The sequence below is a fragment of the Triticum aestivum genome, chromosome 3B (assembly GCF_018294505.1).
Source record: "Triticum aestivum cultivar Chinese Spring chromosome 3B, IWGSC CS RefSeq v2.1, whole genome shotgun sequence".
Classification (NCBI taxonomy): Eukaryota; Viridiplantae; Streptophyta; class Magnoliopsida; order Poales; family Poaceae; genus Triticum; species Triticum aestivum.
In genome coordinates this window covers 1,366,517-1,375,594 of record NC_057801.1, presented here as the reverse complement: position 1 = coordinate 1,375,594, position 9,078 = coordinate 1,366,517, and positions in this window count along the sequence as shown.

The following is a 9,078-nucleotide window of genomic DNA, read 5'->3' as shown; positions in this document are numbered from 1 at the left end:
GACAAATCCTAATCTCGAAATACGCCAACCCAACATCGACCATTGGAGACACCTGTAGTACTCCTTTATAATCACCCAGTTACGTTGTGACGTTTGGTAGTACCCAAAGTGTTCCTCCGGTAAACGGGAGTTGCATAATCTCATAGTCATAGGAACATGTATAAGTCATGAAGAAAGCAACATACTAAACGATCGGGTGCTAAGCTAATGGAATGGGTCATGTCAATCAGATCATTCTACTAATGATGTGACCTCGTTAATCAAATAACAACTCTTTGTTCATGGTTAGGAAACATAACCATCTTTGATTAACGAGCTAGTCAAGTAGAGGCATACTAGTGACACTATGTTTGTCTATGTATTCACACATGTATTATGTTTCCGGTAAATACAATTCTAGCATGAATAATAAACATTTATCATGATTATAAGGAAATAAATAATAACTTTATTATTGCCTCTAGGGCATATTTCCTTCAGTCTCCCACTTGCACTAGAGTCAATAATCTAGATTACACTGTAATGATTCTAACACCCATGGAGCCTTGGTGCTGATCATGTTTTGCTCGTGGAAGAGGCTTAGTCAACGGGTCTGCAACATTCAGATCCGTATGTATCTTGCAAATCTCTATGTCTCCCACCTGGACTAGAACCCGGATGGAGTTGAAGCGTCTCTTGATGTGTTTGGTCCTTTTGTGAAATCTGGATTCCTTTGCCAAGGCAATTGCACCAGTATTGTCACAAAAGATTTTCATTGGACCCGATGCACTAGGTATGACACCTAGATCGGATATGAACTCCTTCATCCAGAGTCCTTCATTTGCTGCTTCCGAAGCAGCTATGTATTCCGCTTCACATGTAGATCCCGCTACGACGCTTTGTTTAGAACTGCACCAACTGACAGCTCCACCGTTTAATGTAAACACGTATCCGGTTTGCGATTTAGAATCGTCCGGATCAGTGTCAAAGCTTGCATCAACGTAACCTTTTACGATGAGCTCTTTGTCACTTCCATATACGAGAAACATATCCTTAGTCCTTTTCAGGTATTTCAGGATGTTCTTGACCGATGTCCAGTGATCCATTCCTGGATTACTTTGGTACCTCCCTGCTAAACTTATAGCAAGGCACACATCAGGTCTGGTACACAGCATTGCATACATGATAGAGCCTATGGCTGATGCATAGGGAACATCTTTCATATTCTCTCTATCTTCTGCAGTGGTCGGGCATTGAGTCTTACTCAATTTCACACCTTGTAACACAGGCAAGAACCCTTTCTTTGCTTGATCCATTTTGAACTTCTTCAAAATTTTGTCAAGGTATGTGCTTTGTGAAAGTCCAATTAAGCGTCTTGATCTATCTCTATAGATCTTAATGCCTAATATGTAAGCAGCTTCACCGAGGTCTTTCATTGAAAAACTTTTATTCAAGTATCCCTTTATGCTATCCAGAAATTCTATATCATTTCCAATCAGTAATATGTCATCCACATATAATATCAGAAATGCTACAGAGCTCCCACTCACTTTCTTGTAAATACAGGCTTCTCCGAAAGTCTGTATAAAACCAAATGCTTTGATCACACTATCAAAACGTTTATTCCAACTCCGAGAGGCTTGCACCAGTCCATAAATGGATCGCTGGAGCTTGCACTCTTTGTTAGCTCCCTTTGGATCGACAAAACCTTCTGGTTGCATCATATACAACTCTTCTTCCAGAAATCCATTCAGGAATGCAGTTTTGACATCCATTTGCCAAATTTCATAATCATAAAATGCGGCAATTGCTAACATGATTCGGACGGACTTAAGCATCGCTACGGGTGAGAAGGTCTCATCGTAGTCAATTCCTTGAACTTGCCGAAAACCTTTTGCGACAAGTCGAGCTTTGTAGACAGTAACATTACCATCAGCGTCAGTCTTCTTCTTAAAGATCCATTTATTCTCAATCGCTTGCCGATCATCGGGCAAGTCAACCAAAGTCCATACTTTGTTCTCATACATGGATCCCATCTCAGATTTCATGGCTTCAAGCCACTTTGCGGAATCTGGGCTCACCATCGCTTCTTCATAGTTCGTAGGTTCATCATGATCTAGTAGCATGACTTCCAGAACAGGATTTCCGTACCACTCTGGCGCGGATCTTACTCTGGTTGATCTACGTGGTTCAGTAGTATCTTGATCTGAAGTTTCATGATCATTATCATTGGCTTCCTCACTAACCGGTGTAGGTGTCACTGAAACAGTTTTCTGTGATGAACTACTTTCCAGTAAGGGAGCAGGTACAGTTACCTCGTCAAGTTCTACTTTCCTCCCACTCACTTCTTTCGAGAGAAACTCCTTCTCTAGAAATGATCCATTCTTAGCAACGAATGTTTTGCCTTCGGATCTGTGATAGAAGGTGTACCCAACAGTTTCCTTTGGGTATCCTATGAAGACACATTTCTCCGATTTGGGTTCGAGCTTATCAGTTTGAAGTTTTTTCACATAAGCATCGCAGCCCCAAACTTTAAGAAACGACAACTTTGGTTTCTTGCCAAACCACAGTTCATAAGGCGTCGTGGCAGGGGGCAGGGGGCACCGCACACGGCTAAGGAATTGATCACGTGGATCAACTTGTGTCAACTTGTGTGTTTAGAGGTGCCCCTGCCTCAGTATATAAAGGAGCCAAGGGGGGAGGGTGCGCCGGCCAGGAGGAGGAGGCGCAGGAGGAGTCCTACTCCTACCGGGAGTAGGACTCCCCTCCAATCCTATTCCAATTAGGATTCCCAAGGGGGAAAGAGGGAGAGGGGTGGCCGGCCACCTCTCCTAGTCCTAATAGGACTAGGGGAAGGGGGGAGGCGCGCAGCCCCCTTGGGCTGCCCTTTTCTCCTTTCCACTAAGGCCCATGAAGGCCCATGTGGTTCCCGGGGGGTTCCGGTAACCTCCCGGTAACCCGGTAAAATCCCGATTTCACCCGGAACACTTCCGATGTCCAAACATAGGCTTCCAATATATCAATCTTTATGTCTCGACCATTTCGAGACTCCTCGTCATGTCCGTGATCACATCCGGGACTCCGAACAACCTTCGGTACATCAAAATGCATAAACTCATAATATAACTGTCATCGTAACCTTAAGCGTGCGGACCCTACGGGTTCGAGAACAATGTAGACATGACCGAGACATGTCTCTGGTCAATAACCAATAGCGGGACCTGGATGCCCATATTGGCTCCTACATATTCTACGAAGATCTTTATCGGTCAGACCGCATAACAACATACGTTGTTCCCTTTGTCATCGGTATGTTACTTGCCCGAGATTCGATCGTCGGTATCCAATACCTAGTTCAATCTCGTCACTGGCAAGTCTCTTTACTCGTTCCGTAATACATCATCTCACAACTAACATATTAGTTGTAATGCTTGCAAGGCTTATGTGATGTGTATTACCGAGAGGGCCCAGAGATACCTCTCCGACAATCGGAGTGACAAATCCTAATCTCGAAATACGCCAACCCAACATCGACCATTGGAGACACCTGTAGTACTCCTTTATAATCACCCAGTTACGTTGTGACGTTTGGTAGTACCCAAAGTGTTCCTCCGGTAAACGGGAGTTGCATAATCTCATAGTCATAGGAACATGTATAAGTCATGAAGAAAGCAATAGCAACATACTAAACGATCGGGTGCTAAGCTAATGGAATGGGTCATGTCAATCAGATCATTCTACTAATGATGTGACCTCGTTAATCAAATAACAACTCATTGTTCATGGTTAGGAAACATAACCATCTTTGATTAACGAGCTAGTCAAGTAGAGGCATACTAGTGACACTCTGTTTGTCTATGTATTCACACATGTATTATGTTTCCGGTAAATACAATTCTAGCATAAATAATAAACATTTATCATGATTATAAGGAAATAAATAATAACTTTATTATTGCCTCTAGGGCATATTTCCTTCAGTCTCCCACTTGCACTAGAGTCAATAATCTAGATTACACTGTAATGAATCTAACACCCATGGAGCTTTGGTGCTGATCATGTTTTGCTCGTGGAAGAGGCTTAGTCAACGGGTCTGCAACATTCAGATCCGTATGTATCTTGCAAATCTCTATGTCTCCCACCTGGACTAGATCCCGGATGGAGTTGAAGCGTCTCTTGATGTGTTTGGTCCTTTTGTGAAATCTGGATTCCTTTGCCAAGGCAATTGCACCAGTATTGTCACAAAAGATTTTCATTGGACCCGATGCACTAGGTATGACACCTAGATCGGATATGAACTCCTTCATCCAGACTCCTTCATTTGCTGCTTCTGAAGCAGCTATGTATTCCGCTTCACATGTAGATCCCGCTACGACGCTTTGTTTAGAACTGCACCAACTGACAGCTCCACCGTTTAATGTAAACACGTATCCGGTTTGCGATTTAGAATCATCCGGATCAGTGTCAAAGCTTGCATCAACGTAACCTTTTACGATGAGCTCTTTGTCACTTCCATATACGAGAAACATATCCTTAGTCCTTTTCAGGTATTTCAGGATGTTCTTGACCGCTGTCCAGTGATCCATTCCTGGATTACTTTGGTACCTCCCTGCTAAACTTATAGCAAGGCACACATCAGGTCTGGTACATAGCATTGCATACATGATAGAGCCTATGGCTGATGCATAGGGAACATCTTTCATATTCTCTCTTTCTTCTGCAGTGGTCGGGCATTGAGTCTTACTCAATTTCACACCTTGTAACACAGGCAAGAACCCTTTCTTTGCTTGATCCATTTTGAACTTCTTCAAAATTTTGTCAAGGTATGTGCTTTGTGAAAGTCCAATTAAGCGTCTTGATCTATCTCTATAGATCTTAATGCCTAATATGTAAGCAGCTTCACCAAGGTCTTTCATTGAAAAACTTTTATTCAAGTATCCCTTTATGCTATCCAGAAATTCTATATCATTTCCAATCAGTAATATGTCATCCACATATAATATCAGAAATGCTACAGAGCTCCCACTCACTTTCTTGTAAATACAGGCTTCTCCGAAAGTCTGTATAAAACCAAATGCTTTGATCACACTATCAAAACGTTTATTCCAACTCCGAGAGGCTTGCACCAGTCCATAAATGGATCGCTGGAGCTTGCACACTTTGTTAGCTCCCTTTGGATCGACAAAACCTTCTGGTTGCATCATATACAACTCTTTTTCCAGGAATCCATTCAGGAATGCAGTTTTGACATCCATTTGCCAAATTTCATAATCATAAAATGCGGCAATTGCTAACATGATTCGGACGGACTTAAGCATCGCTACGGGTGAGAAGGTCTCATCGTAGTCAATTCCTTGAACTTGTCGAAAACCTTTTGCGACAAGTCGAGCTTTGTAGACAGTAACATTACCATCAGCGTCAGTCTTCTTCTTAAAGATCCATTTATTCTCAATTGCTTGCCGATCATCGGGCAAGTCAACCAAAGTCCATACTTTGTTCTCATACATGGATCCCATCTCAGATTTCATGGCTTCAAGCCACTTTGCGGAATCTGGGCTCACCAACGCTTCTTCATAGTTCGTAGGTTCATCATGATCTAGTAGCATGACTTCCAGAACAGGATTTCCGTACCACTCTGGCGCGGATCTTACTCTGGTTGATCTACGTGGTTCAGTAGTATCTTGATCTGAAGTTTCATGATCATTATCATTGGCTTCCTCACTAACCGGTGCAGGTGTCACTGAAACAGTTTTCTGTGATGAGCTACTCTCCAGTAAGGGAGCAGGTACAGTTACCTCGTCAAGTTCTACTTTCCTCCCACTCACTTCTTTCGAGAGAAACTCCTTCTCTAGAAATGATCCATTCTTAGCAACGAATGTTTTGCCTTCGGATCTGTGATAGAAGGTGTACCCAACAGTTTCCTTTGGGTATCCTATGAAGACACATTTCTCCGATTTGGGTTCGAGCTTATCAGGTTGAAGTTTTTTCACATAAGCATCGCAGCCCCAAACTTTAAGAAACGACAACTTTGGTTTCTTGCCAAACCACAGTTCATAAGGCGTCGTCTCAACGGATTTTGATGGTGCCCTATTTAACGTGAATCCGGCCGTCTCTAAAGCATATCCCCAAAATGATAGCGGTAAATCAGTAAGAGACATCATAGATCGCACCATATCTAGTAAAGTACGATTACGACGTTCGGACACACCATTACGCTGTGGTGTTCCGGGTGGCATGAGTTGCGAAACTATTCCACAATTTTTCAAATGTACACCAAACTCGTAACTCAAATATTCTCCTCCACGATCAGATCGTAGAAACTTAATTTTCTTGTTACGATGATTTTCAACTTCACTCTGAAATTCTTTGAACTTTTCAAATGTTTCAGACTTATGTTTCATTAAGTAAATATACCCATATCTGCTTAAATCATCTGTGAAGGTGAGAAAATAACGATATCCGCCACGAGCCTCAATATTCATCGGGCCACATACATCGGTATGTATGATTTCCAACAAATCTGTTGCTCTCTCCATAGTACCGGAGAACGGTGTTTTAGTCATCTTGCCCAAGAGGCACGGTTCGCAAGTACCAAGTGATTCATAATAAAGTGGTTCCAAAAATCCATCGGTATGGAGTTTCTTCATGCGCTTTATACCGATATGATCTAAACGACAGTGCCACAAATAAGTTGCACTTTCATTATCAACTCTGCATCTTTTGGCTTCAACATTATGAATATGTGTATTACTACTATCGAGATTTAGTAAGAATAGACCACTCTTCAAGGGTGCATGACCATAAAAGATATTACTCATATAAATAGAACAACCATTATTCTCTGATTTAAATGAATAACCGTCTCGCATTAAACAAGATCCAGATATAATGTTCATGCTCAACGCTGGCACCAAATAACAATTATTTAGGTCTAATATTAATCCCGAAGGTAGATGTAGAGGTAGCGTGCCAACTGCGATCACATCGACTTTGGAACCGTTTCCCACGCGCATCGTCACCTCGTCCTTTGCTAGTGCCCGCTTATTCTGTAGTCCCTGTTTCGAGTTGCAAATATTAGCAACAGAACCAGTATCAAATACCCAGGTGCTACTGTGGGCTCTAGTAAGGTACACATCAATAACATGTATATCACATATACCTTTGTTCACCTTGCCATCCTTCTTATCCGCCAAATACTTGGGGCAGTTCCGCTTCCAGTGACCAGTCTGCTTGCAGTAGAAGCACTCAGTTTCAGGCTTAGGTCTAGACTTGGGTTTCTTCTCTTGAGCAGCAACTTGCTTGCCGTTCTTTTTGAAGTTCCCCTTTTTCTTCCCTTTGCCCTTTTTCTTGAAACTAGTGGTCTTGTTAACCATCAACACTTGATGCTCCTTCTTGATTTCTACCTCCGCAGCTTTCAGCATTGCGAAGAGCTCGGGAATAGTCTGGTTCATCCCTTGCATATTATAGTTCATCACGAAGCTCTTGTAGCTTGGTGGCAGTGATTGGAGAATTCTGTCAATGACGCAATCATCCGGAAGATTAACTCCCAATTGAATCAAGTGATTATTATACCCAGACATTTTGAGTATATGCTCACTGACAGAACTGTTCTCCTCCACCTTGCAGCTATAGAACTTATTGGAGACTTCATATCTCTCAATCCGGGCATTTGCTTGAAATATTAACTTCAACTCCTGGAACATCTCATATGCTCCATGACGTTCAAAACGTCGTTGAAGTCCCGATTCTAAGCCGTAAAGCATGGCACACTGAACTATCGAGTAGTCATCAGCTTTGCTCTGCCAGACGTTCATAACATCTGGCGTTGCTCCAGCAGCAGGCCTGGCACCCAGCGGTGCTTCCAGGACGTAATTCTTCTGTGCAGCAATGAGGATAATCCTCAAGTTACGGACCCAGTCCGTGTAATTGCTACCATCATCTTTCAACTTTGCTTTCTCAAGGAACGCATTAAAATTTAACGGAACAACAGCACGAGCCATCTATCTACAATCAACATAAACAAGCAAGATACTATCAGGGACTAAGTTCATGATAAATTTAAGTTCAATTAATCATATTACTTAAGAACTCCCACTTAGATAGACATCCCTCTAATCCTCTAAGTGATCACGTGATCCAAATCAACTAAACCATAACCGATCATCACGTGAGATGGAGTAGTTTTCAATGGTGAACATCGTTATGTTGATCATATCTACTATATGATTCACGCTCGACCTTTCGGTCTCCGTGTTCCGAGGCCATATCTGCATATGCTAGGCTCGTCAAGTTTAACCTGAGTATTCTGCGTGCGCAACTGTTTTGCACCCGTTGTATTTGAACGTAGAGCCTATCACACCCGATCATCACGTGGTGTCTCAGCACGAAGAACTTTCGCAATGGTGCATACTCAGGGAGAACACTTCTTGATAATTTAGTGAGAGATCATCTTATAATGCTACCGTCAATCAAAGCAAGATAAGATGCATAAAAAGATAAACATCACATGCAATCAATATAAGTGATATGATATGGCCATCATCATCTTGTGCTTGTGATCTCCATCTCCGAAGCACCGTCATGATCACCATCGTCACCGGCGCGACACCTTGATCTCCATCGTAGCATCGTTGTCGTCTCGCCAATCTTATGCTTCCACGACTATCACTACCGTAGTAATAAAGTAAAGCATTACATCGCGATTGCATTGCATACAATAAAGCGACAACCATATGGCTCCTGCCAGTTGCCGATAACTTGGTTACAAAACATGATCATCTCATACAATTAAATTCAGCATCATGCCTTGACCATATCACATCACAACATGCCCTGCAAAAACAAGTTAGACGTCCTCTACTTTGTTGTTGCATGTTTTACGTGGCTGCTACGGGCTTAAGTAAGAACCAATCTCACCTACGCATCAAAACCACAACGATAGTTTGTCAAATAGACTCCGTTTTAACCTTCGCAAGGACCGGGCGTAGCCATACTTGGTTCAACTAAAGTTGGAGAGGCAGTCGCCCGCAAGCCATCTCTGTGCAAAGCACGTCGAGGGAACCGGTCTCGCGTAAGCGTACGCGTAAGGTTGGTCCGGGT